This window comes from Hyaena hyaena, unplaced genomic scaffold (genome assembly GCF_003009895.1).
Source record: "Hyaena hyaena isolate Hyena2069 unplaced genomic scaffold, ASM300989v1 scaffold_1619, whole genome shotgun sequence".
In the NCBI taxonomy this organism is placed as follows: Eukaryota; Metazoa; Chordata; class Mammalia; order Carnivora; family Hyaenidae; genus Hyaena; species Hyaena hyaena.
Window position 1 is genome coordinate 71,480 of NW_024082259.1, and position 25,402 is coordinate 96,881.

At 37.0% G+C, this 25,402-nt stretch overlaps 1 long non-coding RNA gene across 1 annotated transcript in view; it reads left to right on the plus strand.

Annotated features, from left to right (window-relative positions):
* LOC120226206 overlaps positions 1 to 25,402 on the plus strand; it is a 43,201-nt gene that overhangs the window by 9,414 nt on the left and 8,385 nt on the right. Inside the window, exon 2 of the long non-coding RNA XR_005526962.1 lies at positions 3,525 to 3,633. This is a non-coding gene — a long non-coding RNA (uncharacterized LOC120226206). The remainder of the gene's footprint in view (positions 1 to 3,524; positions 3,634 to 25,402) is intronic.

A 25,402-nucleotide genomic window follows, 5' to 3' on the forward strand; every position in this document is an offset into this window, starting at 1 on the left:
TTGTTGAATCATCTGATAAGGAATTTATGATGTAGTTGTAAGATTTCTGCAAGGGTATTCATTACAAGGTCACTGGAGATGATCATATACAGAAAATGGGTGAACAGGTGGTCTTATTTGGTAAGAAAACTTTTACACAGCAAAAGGAATGAAGTGTTACTGTGTCATTCTACATATTAATCAAATGATAGCCGCAAGTGATTTTAGAGTCACCCTAGAAAAATGGCTGACATCTGAATAAGTGAATAAACATCTCAGGTATTTGTAGTAATAATGATGAGATAATTTCATAAATTTTTGAAAGATGAAACATACAATTCTATTTCTATACTAGAAAGTCAAGATGTAAATCTCTAGGAGCATATTTTTAAAGAGAATATGCTGTTTTTATGCCTTGGTGTTATTTATATGGCTTATTTAAACATTATTTTCTGAAAGCATAAAACTTGAATTCCTGATCTCTTCATGCTTAGCTGATTGGGTGATAGTTTGGGAGACATTATGCTGTCTCCTTGATCTTGCATTTAAAAATTTATTTCCACTTACTCTTATAAATCTAGATTATTTTGTCTTCACTTTGAAAGCAATTTCAACAAATCTCTTGATGTAGTCCAGTAAACATTCTCATGTAAAATGATCTTTAAGTTATTCTTTAAGAGTCAGACTCCTCCTCACCCCCTGCCCTTAATGACACAACTTTATGATTTTCTCAAGAAGAGGAAAAGGCAACAAACTAGAAATGGAATTCTGCTTATTCCATTTTGCTAGTGCCTAGCACGTGGACAGAATGTGGTTGTTTTTTTTTATTAATATAGAACTTTTTCTTCCCTCCCCTGTCTTCCTCCCTTCCAGCTGCATGGCTTCAGTTGAATTTTGTTGTTGTTTTGTCTTTAAAAGAGACTGTTTGGATGAGTCAGTGAAGCAATAATGAAAAACAAGAGGTTGGAAGCTCGCTCTCAGCATTCCCAGACAACATAAAGGCAAGGCAAGCACCCCACATGATGTTTTGGAAAGAAATCCAGCTCTTAAGATCTCTGTTAAATGTACAAATATAAAAACAAAAACAAACAAAAGAACCTAAAGGCCCTTCAGTGGCTGCTAAAAAGATCTTTATTCAATCTGGAAAGGCAAATGACTTATTATTCGTTTAGAAATAGTGTTTTATCATCTTTCAGATTTGTTTTATAAAATTTATGGGAAAGCTAATGCCAATACTCAGTGACTCCATTATATACCTACAAGCATTTATATTCTTCATCAGGAAATGAATTAACAGGGATAGAAGGTGAGATTACTAAACTCTTAGAGGAATATCAGCTTTTTTTGCTGTTCAAAATAGTTTTCAACTCTTGGGCATATTCTTAGCTCTATAAATTCATTTAGCAAACAAGAAATAAGGAAAAAATAACTTTAACTGTAACCTTAAACTGGTGTGTATGGATGTGTGTGTGTGTGTGTGTGTGTGTGTGTGTTTACATACTAATTGTTAGTTTCCAAATATGAGGTGGAATGGATGCAAATGTACCCTCTGCCCCCTGGGATGCTCCTCAGTGAGCACGCACCATCAATAAGTAGACACCCCATGGCGATGCGGGGTGTGCAAAGCCCTTACCACCATCAGAGGTCCAACTACTTGTCTCTTGGTTTGTATAACTATCTCTATGAATTTCAGAATAGGCTGCTGGTTATCTATACTGTAGATAGACTGTGGGGCTTGGTTTCTAGAAATTATACCAACTAGCAAGTTACTTAAATTCTCTATGCTTTGGGAACACTGCATGTAAAATGGGGATATTAGTAACAATCTTCATAGTTTGCTGGGGTGACAATTAGATCCATTAATATACATAAGTGTATGAATATACATTAATATACATAAAGCACCTAAAAGAGCTCCTGGTACATAGTAAGTATGCATTATTATTACTATTGGAACTTTATACCAACTGTGCCATTGGTATCTTTCCATCAGCCATATCACCAGTAGGTGTATTCAAATGATTTGCAAACACTCTGTGGCATTTATAGTCTTGAGAATGTGACTTTCAGAAAAATTCTGATATAATCTACCCTATCATTCTAGAATAATAGTTTGTTAAATGTGGCTCATAATATACTCAAATAATTCATGCACCTCAACGGTTAGTACATGAATTCCCTTTTCTCCAAAAGGCTCTAGTTTCCCTACGGCAGGTAATTCAACTTTTATCATGGAATTTATTAACACTAAAATCATCTCCATGATTATATAAAAATGCTTTAAAATCCCCCTCTTTAAAAGAACTCCTTTTAAAAATATTTTATTTTATTTTACTTTATTTTCTTTTGTTTTATTTCATTTTATTTGAGAGAGAGAGAGAGAGAGAGAGCATGAGCAGGGGAGGAGTGGGGGAGAGGAAGGGAGAGAGAATCCTAAGGGGGCTCCATGCTCAGATGCAAGGCTCAATTCCATGACCCTCAGATCATGACCTGAGATGAAATCAAGAGTTGGATGCTCAACTGACTGAGCCACCCAGGCGCCCCTCCTCTTTTGTTTTCTAATGAACTGGATCCAACAAGACATGCACCCCTACTGTGCACTGAAACTATTCTTTTCAAGATTACCTAAGAGCTCCATTCAGGGTGACCCACTGGTGAGTCTCACCTTCACCTTACTTGACCTATTGGCAGCAGGAGACTAGCAGCAGCTTACTCTCTCCTTCTGAATCAGTCTACTTCCCTTAGCTTTAAATTACCTCACAGGCTTCTGGTGTTCCTCCTATTTCTCAAACTTCTTCTCAGTGTCCTTTGTTAAGTCCTTCTCATCAGGCCAATATTTTCAAGCTGAGATACCCCAGGGCACAGTCCCCAGAACTCTTTTGTTGGTGTACAATTTTACTGTAAATTCATCTGGTCTCACGGGTTTAAGTGCTATTTGTATCCTCATGATTCTGAAATTTACCTTCTGGATCCTGATATCTCCTTTGAACAACAGACTTCGCTCTCTAGTTGCCACCCAACGTGTTTCATTGGATTAGATAATAGCAATCTCAACTGAACATGCCCTAAACCAAACTCCTGATCTTCCTTGTAAAAGTGATCCCCCCACTGTGTTTCTATGAAGGTCATTGCAACTTCCCATTTTTGGGTTCTCAGGCCCAAAAGTTTATATTCATCCTTGAATCTCATTCCCCCCTCATACTCTCATCTAGTCCATCAGAAAATTCTGCTGTTTCTACCTTCAAAGTATATTTGAATCATACCATTTCTCACCACTTCCACCACTAGCACTTTGGTCCACACCATAATCCCCTGTCTGGATTATTGCAGTGCTTCCTGACCACTCTCCTGGATGACATGCTTGTCTCCTGTGCTATTCTCTATCAGAGATGCCGCTGCTCCTCCACTCATTTCATCTTACTCAAAGTCCTTTAGTAAAATCCTCAGCAAATATTTTGTCCAGGTTCAAAATACTTCATGGTATTAAAAAAATGGGCCAAATAGAAGATCCAATGACATAACTCTTTTTCCTTTTCTGTTCTTAGGCCATGTTACTTCACCTCACCTTAACAGAGATGCTTCGTGGCTATTACAAACTCCTCTGCTACATCTCAGTCTTTGGAACTAATGATAGAGTGAGAGTGAAAGAGAAAGGTAAATAAGAGAGGCTAAGATAAGTTTAGGCAATAGGATAATACAAATACCTGTTAATGAAAAAACACCTTGTGTTCTCCTGACATAGCCTATAAAGCAAGGTAATTGCTGCCTAATGGTCACTTAGGCATGTTTCTTCCATGTTCTGTTACACAGTTCTTGGTAGTTAACACACTGGCCCTTAAAAAGATCATCTGTTAAACGTATCATTGTATTTAGGGATAATCAAATCATATTAAGTTTACATGAACAAATTTGATTTATAAATATCTTTTCAAATAGGAATTTTCAAGCCCTTTTCTGTAGTGATAGGAGAAAGGCAGGAGACAGATGGCTGAGAACACACAAACTGAAGGAGGGCTGCTGAGGGCATAAAAGCTGGAAACAGAAACAGACTATTTGTTAACATCCCGTAAGAGTGCTGGAAAATGGTTGTGATTGTTTTCTGTAAATATAGGAGCCCCTTTCTCCCATTTATCTTCTTAAAATAATTTTGTACAAATCATTTTCTCCTTCAATCTGGCCTACTAGGAGTTTATGCTAGGAGTAATTTAACAGAGATTATAAACAATTGTTGCTGGGTTACAGTATCTGAAAATTTGTATAGTGTTACTAATAGTAACAACTTTTGTCCAAGGAGTTTAAATGACAAAAGCAGCAACACAAAATCATCTCTACTGGGCACACACTCTATGCCAAAGGTGAGGCTAGAAGATTTGAGAACATTATCTCATTCTGTCCAGGCTCAGGGCATGTTCATACCTGCTAGCAGCCCTTCTAAATTTCGTCTAGTCATCTATCCCTCTAGCATTCTCAACAGTGACCTCAGAACTTTCTACTCTGCTCAGACTTCTGACCTTGTCATCTTTCCTCACTCTTGGGAAATGACTTTGCCTTCTACAGTACGCAGAAATCAGAAATCATAAAAGGGGACTGTGTCTCAGGGTCCTTCCACCAAACTAATTAACTGGAGCACACCCAAATCTCCTCTTTTTGTTCTTTTCTCACATCAACACTCTCTAGTATCTGCCGGTTCCAAAACAGCAATATTAAGACATGCTTAGATGGTCTACCTTAAAACAATAAATGGACATGGAAATAATCAAATTATTTCCCTCCTATCTCTCATCTATATCTGTTTATTCCCCTTCAGATCCAAACTTTTCTGCTAACTGGCCTCCACTTCTTCACCTTTATTTTTGAGGCCATGACTCTGCTTTCCCCAAGGTCTCCCATCTTTGACCTCCTAATTGCTAAGTCCAGTGGTTCTTCTCTGTTCTTGTCTCCCTTGACTTCTTGGTGTCACTGATTCCTTTTCTTCTTGAGGTGTTCTCTTGCACGGACTTCCACAACTATATGTTTTCCTGATTGTCCTATAAACACCCTTTCTCATTCTCATTTGTGTAACTTTTTTTCTCAGCCCAGTTTGATGCTACATTGGTATTTCTTGGGCTTCTCGCCTTTAGCTTCTCCTTTCCCTATATGTATCCCCTGGCAATCTCACTTGAGCAACTGAGTTTACAATATTGATTCTTTTCCTTCTCCTTTTATAACTATAAAAATTGATGTTCAGGTAACCTGACTCTCCTATACATTTCGTGAATGTTTCTGGATGCATTGTTTGTAAAGAGTAGAATTAATATTTCCTTCTGATTATAAGAGCGAAAGTAACATTTTCTTGGATGAGTTCTGGTTTGGAGGACTCTCCCCAATTCTTCTAGATCACTTTTCTTTAGGTCTTATGTCAGCTTCATAATTCACATCTCCTTTCTGGGGACAGGTTAGTGTCAATGATTTCACCCTTTACCTCCTTTCTTGCATTCTGTGTAGATTACAGCAATGAGTATGTTTCCAGTCACAGATTTGCTAGACAACATGGTAGACAACTTACCTTGATGGATTTATAGAAGCATGAACAGAGATTCTCTTTAGGGAGGATGTATTCAGATTTTTGACACAATAAAAATGAGGACCTCGTGTGATCAGTACAGATGGGAGAGGGTGTGTGAACAGTGGCTCTATAGTTTGAAATAAGTTGTAATTTAACATACACGCACAAATACATAAACTTGGCCTGAATTTTGAAAGATGAATGAACTTTTTGATAAGATGTTACATACTGATAATAGCTTTGTAATAGTGATACTGAATTAGCAAAGTTTATTAGTGGCCCCCAATATATCCACCTAGTATGAAGAGCTTCAATAAGCCACTAGGTATAGAAGTCACTCATACAATTGAGTTTCTCTTCTGCAAAACTTTGTCACAAGGAGCACCTTAATATTGATTAAAAAGCTATTGAAATAGACATAAATGATCTTTTGAGCACATCATAAACACATAGGTCATGTCATCCGTATATAGGCTTACATTTCTCACACATTACCATATGTTCTTCACACATTGTACACCTCTTATTTGGAGTCTTGGCCACCACTCAATTCTGCTCACACCTGTCTTCTACTACACGGATATGTTTTTTTATTTTTATGTACAGCATATTATTTAGGCAAACCAATATCCCCTCTTTCAAAGAGATTTATTCACTTGGGGGAGGCCTACCTTCCACTCACTGTGCATGCATAACTCAAATGAAAGCTAAGGTGGGTTATATTTTTATGTCTTGGGAAGAATAAACTTCTTAAATGCTTTACAAGTCTTTTATTTTGGCACTGGGACAGGACCACCTTGTGTTCTCCAACTCTCTCAAATATGAAATTGTCGATTCATTTTGGTTTCTGAAGGCAATTTTTTTTTTTTAACAGCAAAGAGAGGTAATCTCAGCATTGTGATGTGTTACAGGGCATAGTATATTCAAGCTAATGAGCATGTTTTAAATGGAGGCCACTGGTAACAAGAAGATTCTTAAATGAGGAGAAAAAAAATGTCTAGTTCAGAGCCCAGAGCTGTTGTGTTGTTAGGAGCCAATAATATCTAGTGTTTCAAAAAATATATTCAAAATGATAATATGTGAGGGAAGTAGCTGAGTGTTGTAAAAGAGGAAGTTTAAAGTACCTCTATTGTGCAGCAAGTGAACCTTAGATGAAAAGGCCCACTGGGGTGGAGAGAAAGGTAAGTTTTCCACATGGCTGTGCATTTTTTAATAAATAAACTAAGATCATTTATTTTTCCTGTGTCCCAATAGCCACCTCTCTGCCATCTTGCAGTTCAATTTACAGAGCCTCTGTGACATGTTATTTTTATCTTCGTAATGCAAACGTATAGTAGCACAAGGCAGCAACAGAAATGCAAAATCACAGCTTTTCTAATCCACATACTTAAAGTTAAAACGTGTCTGGGGCTTGCTTTTGTTAAAGCCACACTGTATGTTTGGCCAGCAGCAGGAGGCATTATAACATCAGAGCTAGAAGACGCTGCCAGTCTTCTGACTTCTTAGATGTCCCTTTTATAGGAGCCAAAATAATTCCTCCTCTTAGAAGCTACCTTTTCCATAGCAATCATGTTGTCTGTACAAAGACAGTAGGGTAAATGTCTCACATTAGAAGGTAAATTAACTTCCTTTTATTTTACATTTGCAGTGAAGCTAAACAGGTTCTGATCCTTCATTATTTTGAAATTGTTATAAGCTGAATTTATAAGATATTAGCATAACCCATATGTTTGGTCAAATAGATAGAGTAGTGGGATAAAAAGCAAAATAAAATTTATCATTCGATCTGTTATTTTCAACAACTAGAAGAGTCCAGTCTCAGCATCCAGTTATCCTGTGTAAACAGGTCCACTGAGTCTTCACCTTCCGCCTGAAATCTGCCACCCTAAAGAGAAAGGGCTCTTGTAACATACTTACATGTCAGCCAAGGACAGCTCAGTGCCACTCCGAGGCAGCCCTACAAGGGCTGCATCATTTATGTCCATCTTGCACAGATATATAAATAGCTTTCTTCACTGCACAAATATCACCACAGCTCCAACCAAATTAATCTTTCAAATGACACTGTCTCTGGATCTGAAACTTGTAACTTACAGACTGCAAGAGATACCCATGGAAAATGAGGAGATATTAGTTTATTTTACTCACTGCAAAGATTGGAGCATACTTTTTTTTAATGACATAAGTGTGTGAGTTAGGATTCCTGGCTACATGAACATTAAATTCCTTTATAATTATGCTTTTTATGTAGTCATGCTGGGACATAGCTCAAAATATTTGGATTCACACATGATGTACAAAAGGGAGTTTTTATACAAGGAAATACTCTAATTATATACAATGTCTGTCTCAGATAGGTGGCAAGAAAGGCAGTGGAAAGAAGCTATTGCTTGCTTTCTCAGGATTTACTGTACCCATTGGTCTATTTCATCATGAAACTTCTTTGTGTCCATACGATTAGGTAAAGAAAAATATATATATTTCAAAGTGTGTGCCAGCTGGTTGAAAGGGCATCCTCTACCAAATAAATCTTAGATCAAAACTCTTGTCAATGCTTGGTTCATTGAACTGTGCTTTTAAGATGGGCAGAAGGGTGTGTGCTCCTTCAGTAGGACCTTTGGCCCAAATGACCAGGCCTATGAGGACAGATCCTGACTGCCAAGTTCCTGTCTAGCACTTGGCTTTGTCATTTCATCCTCCTTCTAGTGACTTTTCCCCAAGATTCAGCAAGCTACTTTAGAGTAAAGTAAGACCTGCCCCTGCAAGGATCTGGTGATACTTTTTTTGCTATTCTTCTATCTGGGCCACACTCTGAAATACTCTTTTGATGTAAGAACTGAGTCTTGTCCATTCCCGTTTCTGCTTTTTGTCTGGTACTTCAATCAGGTAACAAATATTTACTAGATATCTATTATACGCTAGGCATCAACTACTAAGAGGACAATGATGATTTTTATTTGCATTTCCTTGATGATTAGTGACGTTGAGCATCTTTTTATGTGTCTGTTGGTCATCTGTATGTCTTCTTTGGAAAAATGCCTATTTAGGTCCTCTGCCTATTTTTGAATTGGATTATTTGATTTTTTGGTATTGAATTATATGAGTTCTTTATGTATTTTGGATTTTAATCCCTTACTGGTCATTAGGATTCACATTTAATACTATAAATTCCATGGGTTTGGACAAATATATAATGACATGAATCAATCATTATAATATCACACAGAATATTTTCACCTAAAAATATTCCATGTTCAGCCTATTCGTCTCTCCCAGCAATTTGACCTCTGATACTTACCTATCTCTTATTGTTTCTATGGTGTTTCCTTTTCTAGAATGTCTTATTGTTGAAATCATATAGTATGTAGTTGTTTTTTTTTTCAGATTAGCCTCTTTCACTTAGTAATGTACATTTACATTTCCTCCATGTCTTTTCATGGCTTGATAGTTCATTTCTTTTTAGCTTGGATAATATTCTATTGTCTGAATGTATTACAGTTTACTTACCCATTTACCCACTGGAAGACATCTTGGTTGCTCTAAGTTTTGGCAATTATGAATACAGCTGCTATAAATATTCGTGTCCAGGTTTTTGTGTTGACATAAGTTTTCAACTCCTTTGGGTAAATACCAAGGAGCACAATTGCTAAACTATATGGTAAGATCATGTTTAGTCTTATAAGAATCCACCAATCACTCATGTGACTAGATTGGGCCCACCTGGAAAATCCAGGATACTTTCCTGATCTCCAAGTCTGTAAGCTTGATTGCATCTGTAGAATCCTTTTTGCCATATAAGACAACATTCACAGGCTTTTGGGCATAAAGCCTGGACATAATGGGGGCTATTATTCACCTATCACAATGACATTTACTTCCCTGTGCCAGTTTCTTTATCTGTGCAATGGAACTAACAGCTCTCATTTGTTTTGTTGGGAAGATTCACTCACTGACTTATTATATCAACTGACAAGATCTTGAAAGTAATATATAATATACTTGCCAGTATATTGTAACACTTGTAATATACTTGCTAGACCTTCTTATTTGACCTTGGGGGACTCCAGCAGAGGAGGACCCAACTCTCAATAAATATTTGTTGAGTGACAGCATGAATAATTATTACTATAATAATCTTTTATCTGGGAAGATCTCATTTTGTGGGACATTAGGTTATACAATTTATAGCAGCCTCCTTTAAAAACAGAATATAAAGTTATAAATGTACAATTAGGTACAGGTCCTTCAAATGAGCCTGTGCAAATGAGGAGCCCTGAGATCTGAAATTTAAACTTCATTTCTCCCCCTCAGATCCATCTCTGCCTCTAGTCTTTACTGTTTTGTTTTCCCTTTGACTTTCTTGTTTCACACTGCCCCCCAGACTCACTCCTAGACTTCATTCCTGGTTTCGTTTGTTGGTTTGTTTTCTGGTGTTACCTATCTCCACTTAAAACTCTATGTCACCGATTTCCTACTGTCTCTGTCTTGTGACAATAACAATGTAAGAAACAAATGTGTGATTCATGTATTTAACATATATTTATTGAATACCCTCAATGTGCCAGGAATGGGACTCAGAGCCGAGGGCACTATGATAACACCATGTGTCATATTTTACAAGGTGCCTGGTTCTGACTGAACATAGGATAACAGAGGATCCCAGGCAGGGGATTTACCTAAAGTAGCCCGAAGAAAACTAGCTGGAATAGAATTAACATCATTTTAAGAAGCTTTGTCTCAAAACCCAACTGGAGGAAGGATACACAAAAATGGGAAGGAGGAATATATTTAAAAGCTGGAGAGTATATTTAAAGACAAGACAGGCCTTTTACAGGTGAGGAGAGAGCACAGGAGCCCACGTCAGAATTGAGATGCTGAGGCCCCTAGGACACAAGGTGAATCTAGGCCACATGGTGTGTGGGTGCGGTGCCTAAAAAGAACTTCATAGGGCAACATGCCAATTCTAAAGTAGCTCTTTATCAATTCACCTTGAAATCTTAATTTGGCATCAAAATCTCTTTCCAGAGATTTTTCCATCAATCTTTTTTTTCCCCTCATGTCAAGACAAACTTAGGTTATTAATCTCTCATAGACATTGTGATGTTTGACATATATTGTATTACTGGAATAAATGGAATTATTAATAGAAATTCCAGGGAACTTGAAGGCTCCTGGGAAACCTTTAAAATCAAGGAGACAGGATTATTTTATTTTCTGGAAAGCCTTTTAATAAAGTCACAGAGAGCACACACCATGTAACCTTGGATGTATCTAATACCACACATTTTGTGTTTAGTATATGTTGACATCTAATATACATTTACTTGTTAAATAATTGTGCGGGGTATTGTGTACTTGAGACATTTTCACATGTTCTATTTTGGTTTTTTTTTTCTATAAAACTCTGAAAGTTAAGGAAAGTGGCATTTCTTATCCTATTTGGAGTTTGTTCTTGCCATCATTGATTTATTCTCTAAATTCTTGATAGTATCTATTTTGTTCCAAAAGCTGTGCTATGATCTGAGGATGCTAAGACAAATAGATCATAATCTCTGCCTGTTATAAGTTTCCAGCCTAGTGGGGGAAAAGACAATCAAATAGAAGAATGTTATGTGTCTGGTGAAATAGACCATAGAGGAGGACAGGCTACCTGCCTAAAAAGTCAGAGGAGAACTTCCCGAAGACTGACAATTTGTAGCTGTGTCCTATAGGGTGAGTGGGAATTTCCAGGCAGACAGAATTAGTGGAAGAAATAATTACTTAATTGAGGTGAACACAAAATGGGGTTGAGGAAATGGGGTTGTGTAAGGGCATACAGATGAGGGTTTTCAAATAGTTTAGGTGTTTGGAAGAACAAGAGAGGGTGGCTATTATCAGATGATAAGGTCATAAAGCCTAAGGCTTTGCAGGTATAACAGATCTTTCAACACTGGATTTAAATCTGCCACTTCTACCACTGGACTGTGTCCTAACTAGATTGTTTGGCATCATGTCCCCGAGCCTCAGTGTCTGCCATATTGTGCGCATTCAAGTAGTACTATGGAAGAAGAATAATTACAAAAAATGAGTGGATGAATACCACATTGCTTCTGAACTTATCTGAAGCGTCTTTTCCACTTTGGGGTACTGTGGACAGACTCATTCTATTTCTTTGTCTTATTCTTTCTTATTATGCCCTCTCCTTCCCATTCTCTTTCAATCTCTCCCTCTTTCTCTCTCTCTTTCTCTGTCACACACACGTGCGCGTGCACACACACACACACACACACACACTCACACACACAGCCAACAGTGTCCATTCTCATTGACAAATTCTTTATATTTCCCAAGTATAAGTGCAAGTGCATTCTGGAACTTTCTAAGGCATTTTGCATTAGTCTTATAGTCAGCTCTGGATATGTGAGTAGGGGAAGAAGATTATGTAGGATGTCCTATTACAGAATAAATCTATAGACAGAACACCACCATGGAATTTTAGGAAACAACAGTTTACCTTTTTCTTTTTTTCTCCTAAATTACAGCTTTGAACAAGTTCAAACCATCCATTAAAAATGAACTATATTTCAATAATGATCTCGTCTCTGCTTCTTCTCAACTAAAGTAGAGTGCTGAGGAAGAAACATAACATCTCTTCATTGATTTCCTCTCAGTTATTTTTTCACCTGACCAAAGCAAAAAAAAAGAAATATCTACAGATGAATATCATAATAGCGCTCTTGACTATATTGACTTTGATTAAAAGCTGGAAATTTTTTACATGTTAAAGATAATATGAAATAACACTTCCTTTGAAATTTTTCTGGTTGTGACTCATTTAATGCACTACTTAATTGGTCAGGTGGTTTTCAGTAAGTTATTTTAGTTACCATGAGAAACAACCAACATTTATAATCTATATACCCTTTGAATAGAAAGAAGACACTCCAAATAGCATTTGAGCACATTTTTTGAATATATCTTTGACAAGTTTTATGCCTATTTTCCCCCTTCACTCTACTTTGTTCATGCTACTTTTTGATCTGACTTCTCCAGATAGTGTCCCTTGCTTTAGATCTTGTTCAGTCTTCCTCCAGCCATACTTTATTGTCTTATATTCCATCCCTCACAGTTTTGCTCTCTATGGAGTAATAGAATTGAATCTGTAAACCAAACTATGTTTTTGAGGAATAGCTTCTGAACATGTTAGCTATCCATCTGAAAAACTAGAGTCATGGCTATCACAGTGGAAAGTTTATGTACTACCTGACCAGAAAAGACTACATTTTGTTTACCTTCAGAGAAAGTATTCTCTCTCTCTCGCACTAATGCATACATGAAATGAAGAGCAGTTGACTATGGCCTCAAGTTTTAGGGGCAGACGGAGAAGCATAGGATGCTTTCAGATCTTAGAGTTTGGAATTAAATGTTCTCTTTTGTATCCTGATGAATGCAAATTTCTTTTCCTTACTCTAAAAGACACATTAGGTCTTAGAAAATACCTGTGACCCTGAGACACTGTCATATTTCTAATGACATTTTAGCTTATACAGACCTTCTGAAAAGACGCTCTTACAATGATCTTTCCAGCTGCTTTAGCTACAGACAAAAAAAAAAAAAATAGATGAATCACTTTACTAACAAGAGTATTTCCTTAACAGCATGGATTGAGTGGATAGGGTGGAGGGAGGTGGCAATGAAAAAAGAAACTTGATTGCTTCTGTTTGAAATAACTATCTGATTAAAACAATAGCAACAGTAACAACACCAACAAAGAGGAAAATATACTCTACCACCAAAAAAACCCCAACAATTTTCACTTTGGATGGACCATTTCCTTTGAAATGAAAAGTAAAAATGAAGCAGTTACACCATGGGTGTCCCTAGCACAAGATGTATCCAACCTATAACTTCTGATTACTCAGAAATTCACAGAAAGTAAATCCAGATAGGATTAAGAAAGCCCCCAGGGACTTACAAGTAAGAGAATATTTATTTGTCTGTACCAAATAGTTGACTAAATAATGAATAACTATTAGCTTCAATTGCAATAAACACAGTTATTTAACTGAGATCTAACAGTTTACATTTTTCTTTTTTTCTCTCCTAAGCAGCCTCTGAACAGCATCTTCACAGTATGTCACAAAGAGGATGACTATGATCCTTACATCTGAAGAGGAGCATTGTTTTCAGAAATTTTCCAATCCTTCCTTTGGTTCCTTAAGATGATGCTTGTTAGAATATGAGAACAGACCCTCACAAAAATATTTTCCTTGTTTGGACAAGAGTAAAGGTTTGCTTTATCTACAAATATCTGTCTTCTACAAGAAAGTGACATTTTTAGAAAGAGAAGACCAGGTTCTGGCTCAGAATTGGGCCTCCCAATCACTGGTTATCTTCACTGTCCTCTCCACCCATATCTTTTGGCACTGAATGTATTAGTATTAAAGTTTAACAAGTATATCAATTGGTACATTTAAATATTTATTTTTTTGTTTGTCTATATAGATGTCCCATTATAGAATAAATTTGTAGCCAGAAAACCACCATGGAATTTTAGGGAACAATTCTTCTTTAAAAGTCAGTGGGGAATGAACAAGGTCTTCTGGAATCATTGAAATATTTTATATATACAAGAGAAGGAGCTGGGCAAGGATGCTTATTTTGCACAGAAACGGAGTATAAAAAGAATATTTGTGCACAAGGGTTTAGAATAGCGGCTTTATGTAGAGTAAGAAGGCAGAGCTTACAATCCCAATGTGATGAAAGGGTTATAATTATATCTTTGTGTTTTTAGGTATGTCTAGGATAATAGCTTGCAATATTAAACTAGAATCTTTTTCTCTCTAAATTACTCCTTTTTCCTTCCATCCAATCCAGGGGAGGTGTGTGAAAAATGCAGAAAGTAGGAATCGCTTCCTAATGCTGTTGGGTTTTTTTGTTCATCTGTTTGTTTTTCAAAAGCCCCAGAATGGAGAGAAAATTGGCAGGTTGGACAAAGCATCTTGGTCAGAAGCAGCAGGCAGAGCGGGATCCAGCAGGCAGAGCGGGATCCAGCCCCTTAAGACTGGAGAGACGGGTCTTAGCCTGGATAGAGAAAACAACATTTATAAGCCCTGTGTGGGAGGGACCAAGGCCTCTGCCATCAATCCTAAGGATTAGCAGTGGCAACATCTCTGAGAGGAAATAGCTGTGTGTGGTATTCGAGAAGACAGGATCTACGTATAAGCTCAGAGAAGAGTTCCATGTCTCAAGTCCTTCTGAAAGCACAAGTGGGCCAGGAGGCCAGAAGCATTATGTGGATTGGGGCTGAGGGCCTCTGAGTGGCTATCTGTGTGGACAAATGGTTGAAGATCAGAGAGGTCTGACTCCTGAATTCCAGGGCACTCTTAGAGCCCCACAAGGAGACAGAAAATTATGAATAGAACGGAGTTTAAGTTTCCTACTACCTCTGTGGGAAACATGGGTGTTCAAACAGAAATTGAGTTTTATAAATTATATAATTGTGTATTTCTTGCTCAGTTGAATTTGTGGGATGAGTTTCGTACATGTTAATAGGGCTAAAAATGATAAACACCCTAATATTGGAATGAGGTTACAGCAGTTGGGGCTGCAAAGGGGCAAAAGGAAAGGAAAAAGATCATTATCCATATTGGGTGGCAGGTAGGTACCTGAGCCATCTTGTCCCGGTGCTCTGAAGCCAGGAAATGCCCTGAACTGCCTGTGCAGGAGACTGAAAGGATTGAGCACTAATTGCTTCCATCAATACAGGAAGCCCAATGTATCCCTGAGGGCACAAGATCAGTGCACTTCCTTGAAAATCAGCTGGGTAACATTTAGGCCAATGTGACAATCACAGCAGGATCAGTATTGATTGCAGGATGCAGGGAAGTGGTTATTGGAAAGCCTGTCTGTAGGCTTGGGTGTAGAAGTCTGTAATATTCTCTTCTTAGTGCATGTAAACCACCATGATTATGAAGAATCTAGGGGAGTGATGAACACTGATAGAGAAACTACTTGTTAGAAGGCAAGTGATACTTTATTTATAGATGGGAATATAGACATATCTGTACTCTAATTTTGTGGAGCAATTCATATAGGAGTAATCTATATAAAGTGTTTGTCTTAAATAAATCTGTTCCACACTGCAATGCTAATCCTCTGAATGCCAGAGGATTTATTTAGGTTAATTGGTATTTAATTATTTCATGTAGCAGATACAAATTTAGTTCATGTCAAGGTTGTTCGGTTTGCTGAATCAAGTAGAAGTGTGGGTTAAAGAGTATTAGGTTGGAGTCTGGGCTCCAACTTTTAGGAATCAGATAATCTTGGGTATGATCTGTCTGACTATAAAACGAAAAAAAAAGTCTAAGGCAGAGAGGGAAAACTGGGAATGAAGTGGAAACAATATTTCATATCCACTTTTTAAAAGGCTTTATTTTTTAAATGTTTTGTTTATTTTTGACAGAGAGTGTGATCAGGGGAGGGGCAGACGAAGGGGGACGGGCAGAGGATCTGGAGCCGGCTTTATGCTGACAGCAGTGAGCCAAATGTGGGGCTCTAACTCAGGAACTGTGAGATCATGACCTAAGCTAAAGTCAGACACTTAACCAACTGAGCCACTCAGGTGCCCCTAAAGGCTTTATGTTTTTAGAGCACTTTTAAATTCACAACAAAATTGACAGGAACGTACAGAGAGAGAATTCCCATATACCCTCTGCCCTCATACATGCATAACCTTCCCCATTGTCAATATCACTCATCAATGGTACATTTATTACCAAGGATAAACTTATACTGACACATCATTATCACCAAAAGTCCACAGATTATATTAAAGTTCACTCTTGGGGTTGTATATTCTATGCTTTTGGACAAATATACAATGACATATCTATCATTATAATATCATACAGAGTATTTGCCCTAAAATCTTCTCTGTGCTTTGCCTATTCATGCCCCACCATGGTCTTTTTTTACTGTCTCCATAGTTTTGCCTTTTCCAGAATGTCATATTGTTGAAATCATACAGTATTTACACATTTCAGACTGGCTCCTTTCACTTAGTAATATGTATTTAAGGTTCACATGTCTTTTCATGGCTTCATAGCTCATTTCTTTTTAATACCCAATATTACTCCATTGTCTCAATGTATCATAGTTTACTCATCCATTCACCTACTAACGGACATCTTGGTTATTTCCAAATTTTGGCAATTATGAATAAAGTTTCCATTAACATTTGTATGCAAGATTCTGTATGGACATAAATTTTCAACTCCTTTGGGCAAATACTAAAACTATGATTGCTATATTATGAATATGTTTAATTTTGAGAAAAAAATGCCAAACTATCTTCCCAAAGTTTGTACCATTTTGAATTCTCTCTCTCTCTCTCTTTATATATATATATACACACACACACACACACACACACATATATATATAAATGAGAGTTCCTGTTCCACATCCTTGTTACTATTTAGTATTGTCAGTGGTCTAGATTTTGGCTATTCTAAAGGTACATGGTAGAATCTCAGTTGCTTTAATTTGCATTTCCCTGATGACTTATGAGGTAGATCAGCTTTTATTTGCTTATTTGACATTTCTATATATTATTCTGGTGAGATCCCACTTGGCTGTAATTGATAATTCTTTTTATACTTTTGGGGGGATTAGATTTTATTGAAGATTTCTGCATCTATATTCATGAGAGATATTGGTCTGCAGTTTTATTTTCTTGTAATGCCTTTGTCTTATTTTGGTGTTAGGGTATTGCCGGCCTCACAGGATGAGTTAATAAGTATTTCCTCTGCTTTAATCTTCTAAAAGAGATTATAGAGAATTGAAATCATTTCTTCCTTAAATGTTTGGACCTGGTGCTTTCTGATTTGGAAGGTTATTAATTTCTGATTCAATTTCTTTAACATATATAGGTTCATTCAGATCATTTATTTCTTCTTATGTGAGTTTTTGTAAATTGTGTCTTTCAAGGAATTGGTGAATTTCATCTGTTATCAAATTTGTGGGCATAGAGTTGTTCACAGTATTCCTTTAATATCCTTTTAATGTTTGTGGAATTTGTAGTGATGTCCACTCATTTTTTATATTAGTAACTTGTGTTCTCTCTTTTTCTTAGTCTCGCTAGACACTTACTGATTTTAATGATCTTTTCAAAGAACTAACATTTGGTTTTACTGATTTTCTCTATTTCCTTTTTCAATTTTATTAATGTCTGCTCTAATTATTATTTTGTTCTTCTGCTTAGTTTGCTCTTCTTTTTCTAGTTTTAACTTAAATTGCTGATTTCAGATCTTTCTTCTTTTCTAATACATACATTCAACACTATAAATTTCTCTGTACGTATCCCATTTGCTACATCCCGCAAATTTTGATAAGTTGTTTTCATTTACTTCAAAATATTTTAAATTTCTACAAGACTTTTTTCTTTGACCCATGTATTATATTTACAAGTATGTTGTTTAATTTCTTTGTATTTTGGGATTTTCCAATTATCTTTCTGTTACTGATTTCTAGTTCAATTCCTTTGTGGTTTGAAAGCAGACACTGGATAGTTTCTGTTCTTTTATTTTTATATTTTTATGTTTATTTTTGAGAGAGAGAGAGAGAGAGAGAGAAAGAGAGAGAGATGGAAACTGAGCAGCGGAGGGACAAAGAAAGAGAGGGAGACACAGAATCTGAAGCAGGTTCCAGCACAGAGCCTGACTTGGGGCTTTGAACTCATCAACTATGATATCATGACCTTGACCCAAATTCAGAAGCTTAGCTTCTGACTTAGCTACCCAGGCACCTCTCTGTTCTTTTAAACTTAAGATGTTTTTATGGCCCTAGTGCGGTCTCTCAGTGAATGTTTCATGTGAACTTGAGAAAAATGTGTACTCTGTTGCTGTTAGATGTAGTTGTTCATAACGTCAATTATATCTAGTTGCTCAATGCTGTTGTTGAGTTCAACTCTATTCGTATGGATTTTATGCCTTCTGGATCTGTCCATTTCTGAGAGAGGGGTATTGCAGTCCCCAACTATGATAATAGTTTATTCCTCCTTGCAGTTCTATCAGTTTTTGCCTTATGTAGTTTGATGCTGTGTGATTAAGTGCTCCTCTGCTAAGAATTGTTGTATCTTTTGAGACAATTGACCCCTTGTCATTATGCAATGCCCTTTATTATCCTTGATAATGTTCCTTGCTTTGAAATCTACTGTCTGAAATTGATATAGCTAACTCCTACTTTCTTTTGATTAGTGTTAGCATGGCATATACTTTTCCATCCATTTACTTTTAATTGATATGTGTCATTGTATTTAAAGTAGATTTCTTGTAGACAACATCTAGCTGGATCTTGTGTTTTGATCCACTCTGACAATCTCTTTTTTATATTTATTTAAATTTTCTTTTACCTAATGTTTATTCATTTGAGGAAGACAGAGAGAGAGAGAGAGAGAGCACGAGAATGAGTGTGAGGGAGGGGTAGAGGGAGAGGGAGGCACAGAATTCGAAACAGGCTCCGGGCTCCCAGCTGCTAACACAGAGCCTGACTCTGAGCTTGAACCTACAAACCGCAAGATCCTGACCTGAGCCAAAGTTGGATGCTCAACTGACTGAGCCACCCATGCATCCCAGAAATCTTTTAATTGGTGCATTAGACCTTTGATGTTGAAAGTAATTATCAATATAGTTGGATTAATATCTACTATATTTGTTATTGTTTTCTATTTGTTGTCCTTATTCTGTGTCTTCCACTCTTTTTCTGCTGTTATGGTTTTAATTGAGCATCTTATGATTCTCCTTTTCCTCCTTTCTTAGCATATTAGTTAAACTCCTTTTTAGAAAGCAACTACTGCCAACTTTACAATGAAATGGGCTGGAGAAGACATTACACTAGGGAAAATAAATGCATCAAAAGGAATATTCTGGTAACACAAAACCCAAATTTGTGTACTAATAGAGCATCTGCAGAGTCTGTAACACTTGGTAATTAATTGGATATGAAGTTCAGAGTGAGAGGGTTTGCAGTCACTGAAGCCAACATTTTTGTTTTTGACAAATGGATAGATGATGAAGCAGTCAACAAAAATAGGTAACAATGGTAGAAGAAAATTGAATTTATGGTGTGTGATGATGATTCAAATGGTAACATCTAATTTTGCAACTTAGCAAATGCTTCTTGATCTTATTTTGAACCAGGTAATGGCTGGGTCCTAGCCTGAGAAGTCACAGCCTCTACCCTTACACAGCTGTACTATGTAGTGGGAAGATTATAAATGTGATACAGACTGAAAAGATGATTTATACATAGGTGCTAGATAAGACCACAGGAATTGATTTCTTTATCTAATAGAAAGAGTATTCCGCTATTTCTCTAAGATAATGTCTCTAACTCGGAGTTTCTTTACATAGGCAAATGGTGTTTTGGATTCAGAAAGAATGAATTGCAATATTGTGACTCTGAAAACTTCACACTGACATATATATATATATATGTATATATATATATTTAAACATATATATATATGTTTCACAGTGATATATTTTTAAAAAGGGGGAAAATAAAAGGTGGATAGTTAAAAGAATTATTATAATTTTCCTGTTTAGGATGATGTAGAATAGTAATAGGGCATAGTGCTTGCTATGTATTAATGGATTATTCCCTGCTAATGTTAACAGAACTTTAATGGCAGAGAAAATAAAAATAAACATATTTTCTTCTCTTCATGTTATTTGCCTAATTTGTAAATAGTAATATTTTTTTGGCATCCTGGAGAAAAAACAATAGCTGAATTGTATTTTGAAACTCAGGGGGAAAACACTAAAAATATGTTTCATGCATTGCCCAAGTTGTGTGTATGTGTGTGTGTGTGTGTGTGTGTGTGTGTGTACAATATTTTAATACAATTTAGGTATCAGTAATCTTTTTTTCTTTAAAGGAAGGCAACACAGGATTCTGCTGTGATAATGTACCACACTTTCTTCAGCTTTCTGTACAATTCTTGTGAGCCTTTATTTGTATAATTGAAATAATACTGTTTTTGAATCACTTAATCATCTTTTTAAATACCTGAGCTTTTTGTGTCCTGGTTTATAATAATTCAAGAGATATGGGATACCTGCCAATGTGAATTACATAATGTTATAGCTTTTGCCATTGTGGTGATTTTTTAAAACTATTGGGCTATAATTTATCTCAAATTATCCATTCCTAATATTATATAGACTTACAAATTTCATTCAAAACCAAATGATGTCTTTCAGTATATTTACAGGTGTGATGTTTTAATATATGGTATTTTCCCTGATTTATAATTTTTGTTATTTATCAACCAATTAATCAATATCAATAAGTATATATAGAGCTTCTAATTTCAGGGGTTTATTCACATGGGAGCAAAAACTCTGATTACCCACTCTTTCAATAAACCCTTCAGCAGGTTGCTGGTTCCTTGCCTTTAGTGAGTAGGCACGGCTGTAATGAAGTCCCCAAATGGTTTACACTGGCAAAGAAACTCCTTCCAAAGAACCCAGTGGGACCTTACACTTGGCAGCTGAGAATCCTGTAGGGCTTGTGACCCTGGAAGCTTTATTCCTTCTCTGTGATGCTCCTTCCTCCATGAGGACAAAAGTAACCTTACCCACATTAAAGAGATTTGTGTCTCTTATGTATGGTATGCTTTTCTGAAAATCACAGCCTTGTTATCTATGTGTCAACAACATACAACCCACTTTTTGCCAAAATTCTATGTAAGCACTGGATACATAGTGGTGTGGAAGGCACTAAACCAGTGAATACTCAACACCCAGGAGCATCATGGGATTGTAGCGCTTCTCAAACTTCCGGTACTGACTTCTTTACAGTTGGAAAAAAAACACTGAAGGCCTCAAAGACATTATTATTATTATTTTCCATATGTGGATCACAGCTATCTACATTGGAATAAAAACTAGGAACAGTTTAAAAATTATTCATTAATATATTTAAAATAACAATAATAAGTCCTCTACAGGTTAAGTATAATGCCCTAGAAACCGAAAGATGTGTATCAGTAAGGAATATACATCATAAAATTTAGCAACCTAGAGGTTATCTGTGGCCTTAATCATAATAAGTTTTGGTGAAGTAATGGGAGTTAAGGCCTGATTACAGTTGGATTATAAGAAAAACTGGATAGATTGAGTCTAGACCCCCCTTTTCAGGTTTCTGTTCTTCTTTTTGCAAAGGCTAGAAGAAATAGAATAAGTAATAGGAAGGGTGAGTCCAGTAACAGGTATGACTTCGGTTTAATTTTAGCTTTTTTAATCTTTATTTTTAATCAGCTTAATGATAACCCACAACCCTCAGACCAGCTTTTTTTTAATCTTTATTTTTAAAAAATCTTTATTTATTTATTTTGAGAGAGAGAGAGAAAGAGAGAGAGAGAGAGAGAGAGAGTGAACTCAAGTCAGGGAGGGACAGAGAAAGAGGGAGACACAGAATCTGAAGCAGGGTTCAGGCTCCAAGCTGTCAGCACAGAGCTTGACATAGGGCTCGAACTCATGAACCCTGAGACCATGAGATGAACTGAAGTGAGACCCTTAACTGACTGAGCCAGCCAGGGGATCCAGTTTTATACTTTTAAGGTAGGAGAATTAATAGCATCCTTATGTGCTAAGACAGGAAAAATAAATGGACCAATGCCAACGGATCACAGGGCCTGGGATCTAGTATACATGTGGAAGGATTGGCTCTAGAAAGACTGCAGAAAATTCATCCTTCAAAACAGTCAGAAAGGCAGAGTATAGGTGCCAGTGCGCGGAGGACATTGAGAGGGTCCACTGGGGACCCCGTGGGGATCTGAGCAAATTCTGTCTCAGTGAAGGAGGAAGAATGATGAGCTGAGAATGACAATGGAAAAGCAGGTATTTGAGGTTCAAAGAAAAAAAAAAAGTAGGTTCGGAAGAGTCACCTACGGGGATGAAGTAGAACAGGTATTCTAAGGATAGTTCCCCAGACTGCAGCAGCAGCACCTGGGAACTTGTTAAGTGTGCAAATTCTCAGGGGTGACTTCAGGCCTATTGAATAAAGAGCTCTGGGGTGACCAGCAAGTCTCCCAGGGGTTCTGATGCACACTGAAGTTTGCGAGTCACTGGATAGATAGTTACTACATGCACTTTTGGTCACCCCAACTACTTTGAATGTGGAATACAGGCTAAATGAGACCAGTTAGTGTATTGTTGGTTTTTTTCCAACCAAAAGTCAGATAATTTTTATGGGATAAGCAAATAGTTAGATTTACACGTTGTGGTCATTATTTTATAAAAGATTAAATGATGGATCTGTAAAAATGGCAGTAATAAAGATTTTTATGGGCTGAATTGTGTTCTCCTCCAACATCTGTATGTCGAAGGTCTTAACTCTGAGTACCTCAGAATGTGACTGTATTTGGACACAGGGCTTGTAAAGAGGTAATTAAGGTTATGCCTGGTGTCTTTAGAAAGAAAGCAGATTAGGACACAGAGAAGCATGAAAGAACAGTCATGTGCAAACAGAGAGATTATAGGGCCATCTCTAAGGCAAGGGGAGAATCCTCAGAGAAACCAGCCCTACTAACACCTTTATCTTGGACTTCAGTCTCCAAAACATTGAGACCATAAATTTTTGTTATTTAAACCATCCCATCTGCAGTACTTTATTATGACTGTCCTAACAAATGAATACAAAGATACCAGAAAAAGTTTTTATTTTCTAAACATTTATGATAAAAAGAGCTGACTTCACTTATTAGATCAGTACTTTGGCCAACTGACTTACTCTAAGTGTCTTTATTCCTTTCCTAAAGGGGCATGATGGTAGCATTCACCTCATAGGTCCAGTGTGAGGATTGAGATCATTCATGTAATGCCTTAGCTCAGTCCCTAACCCATGAAGTCCTTGGGAATGTTAGCATGAAAAAAAAAGGCATCCCCTCAAATGAGCATGTGTGCTTGGCCAGGGCAGCTCTCCCTCGCGAATCCACAGTTAACACTCAAAGTGCGGTCTCCCGGGGAATCAGGCTCTGCAGCTGTCGATTTGAGGTGTGTGTTCCCGAACCTCGTGGCACTGCCCTTTTATTCTTCTCTGGGATTGATTTCTGAAGCAGCCCTAAAGGCCACAAAGCAGGGTTGGGACTCCTGGATTGATTTTCTATGTTGACACAGCAGGCCAGGCCCTGTCTGGTTTATAAACTGATTCTATATTATTTCCAGGTCTCTTCTGAAACTGAGCCAGGAAAATCACTGTTGCAAGATTGTTGGATTTTCTCTTGTGTAATTTTGCTGAGGGGGCTGTAGAGGCAGGGGAGGGACACAGAGAGGTGACTGAGAACAATCCCTTTTCTCCTCCCAATTTTGTATTTAGCCATTTCAAAATGTCATCACACTGAGAAAATACTGTTTAATTGGCAATATGAGAGCTTCTTATATAAGACTCAGTCTAGGCTCAGGATGCTACTTACTGTGATTATCACTTCCAAGTGTGATGCTTTGTGGTATTTTTCCTGCACGGTAGTTATTTGCTGGTAATGGATTTCTGTAAGCCAAATTATGTTCCCCCTTTAAGGATCATTTCAACTGTGTATCTGCAACACTCTTTTCAGAAAGGGCTAATTATTATTGACAGGGATGATAGACAGATTCTTCCTGTTCTGGACAATTAAATAACCTCTTGTCCCAGTTTACTTTGTAGAGATTTGTTGTTGAACCAGCATCCTGGATTTGTGTTTAAACAACAACAAAAAAATGTGGAAGGTCTCAGTTTGTGCAAAGACCAGTGCTCCTGTAATTTTAAAGCCTTTTGAAATTTCTCTAAGTCTTCTGTTTGTGGATTACATAGCCTGTTCTTAGGGTCACTCAATATAAAGTATCTCAAGTGCCATATTTGTCCCTTAAGGCAGAGAAACAAACTGGTGGCTTATGGTTGAATCAGTATTACATATTTATTTTCATTTTTTTTAAGTTTATTTCTTTTGAGAAAGGAGAGAACGAATGAGCAGAGGAGGGACAGAGGATCTGTAGTGGGCTCTGTGCTGACAGAAGAAAGCCCCGTGTGGGGTTCAACCCATGAACTGTGAGATCACTACGTGAGTCGAAGTCAGACACTTAACTGAGTGAGTCACCCAGATGCCCCTTAGTCTTACATATTTAAGAGCTTGGTTCATTTAGTAGGTTCTAGTGTTTTTCTTTTGGCTATGTAGGACTTTGACTTAATTAAGAATCCTAATCCAATATGATATATCTTATATTTGTTCAAAATTTTTCCCACAGTGGTACTGGACTTTTTATTTTACTTATGGTATTTTCTACAGTGAGTAATATAATGCTTTTATATCCTCAAATCTATTTATATATCCCTTTTTGATGTAAGGTGAACATTTACATTGTTTTATCCCTCCCCCCAGTAGCTCAATAATTATTTACATACCTTTCTTTTTCCCCCTGACTTGAAATGTCTTCTTGGGGTGCCTGGGTGACTCAGTCAGTTAAGCATTGAACTTCAGCTCAGGTCATGATCTTGTGTGGTTCATGAGTTCGAGCCCCGTGTTGGGCTCTGTGTACACAACTCAGAGCCTGGAGCCTGCTTCAGATTCTGTGTCTCCCACTCTCTCTGCCCCTCCCGCCCCCCCATATTCTGTCTCTCTCTCCCTCAAAATAAACATTAAAAACATTAAAAAAAAGAAATGTCTTCTTTACTATGTAGTACTTTCTTGTTTGTACTAAGTAATCTCTATCAGATACCTGTTCCAAGATTTTTAGGCATATTCTTTTATCATTACCATTCTGTGACTGGAACTTTATGGTATACTTTCATATATGGTAAGGATAGTCTTCATCCATTACTCTTCCCTATCAAAATATTTTATTTACTCTGTATCAT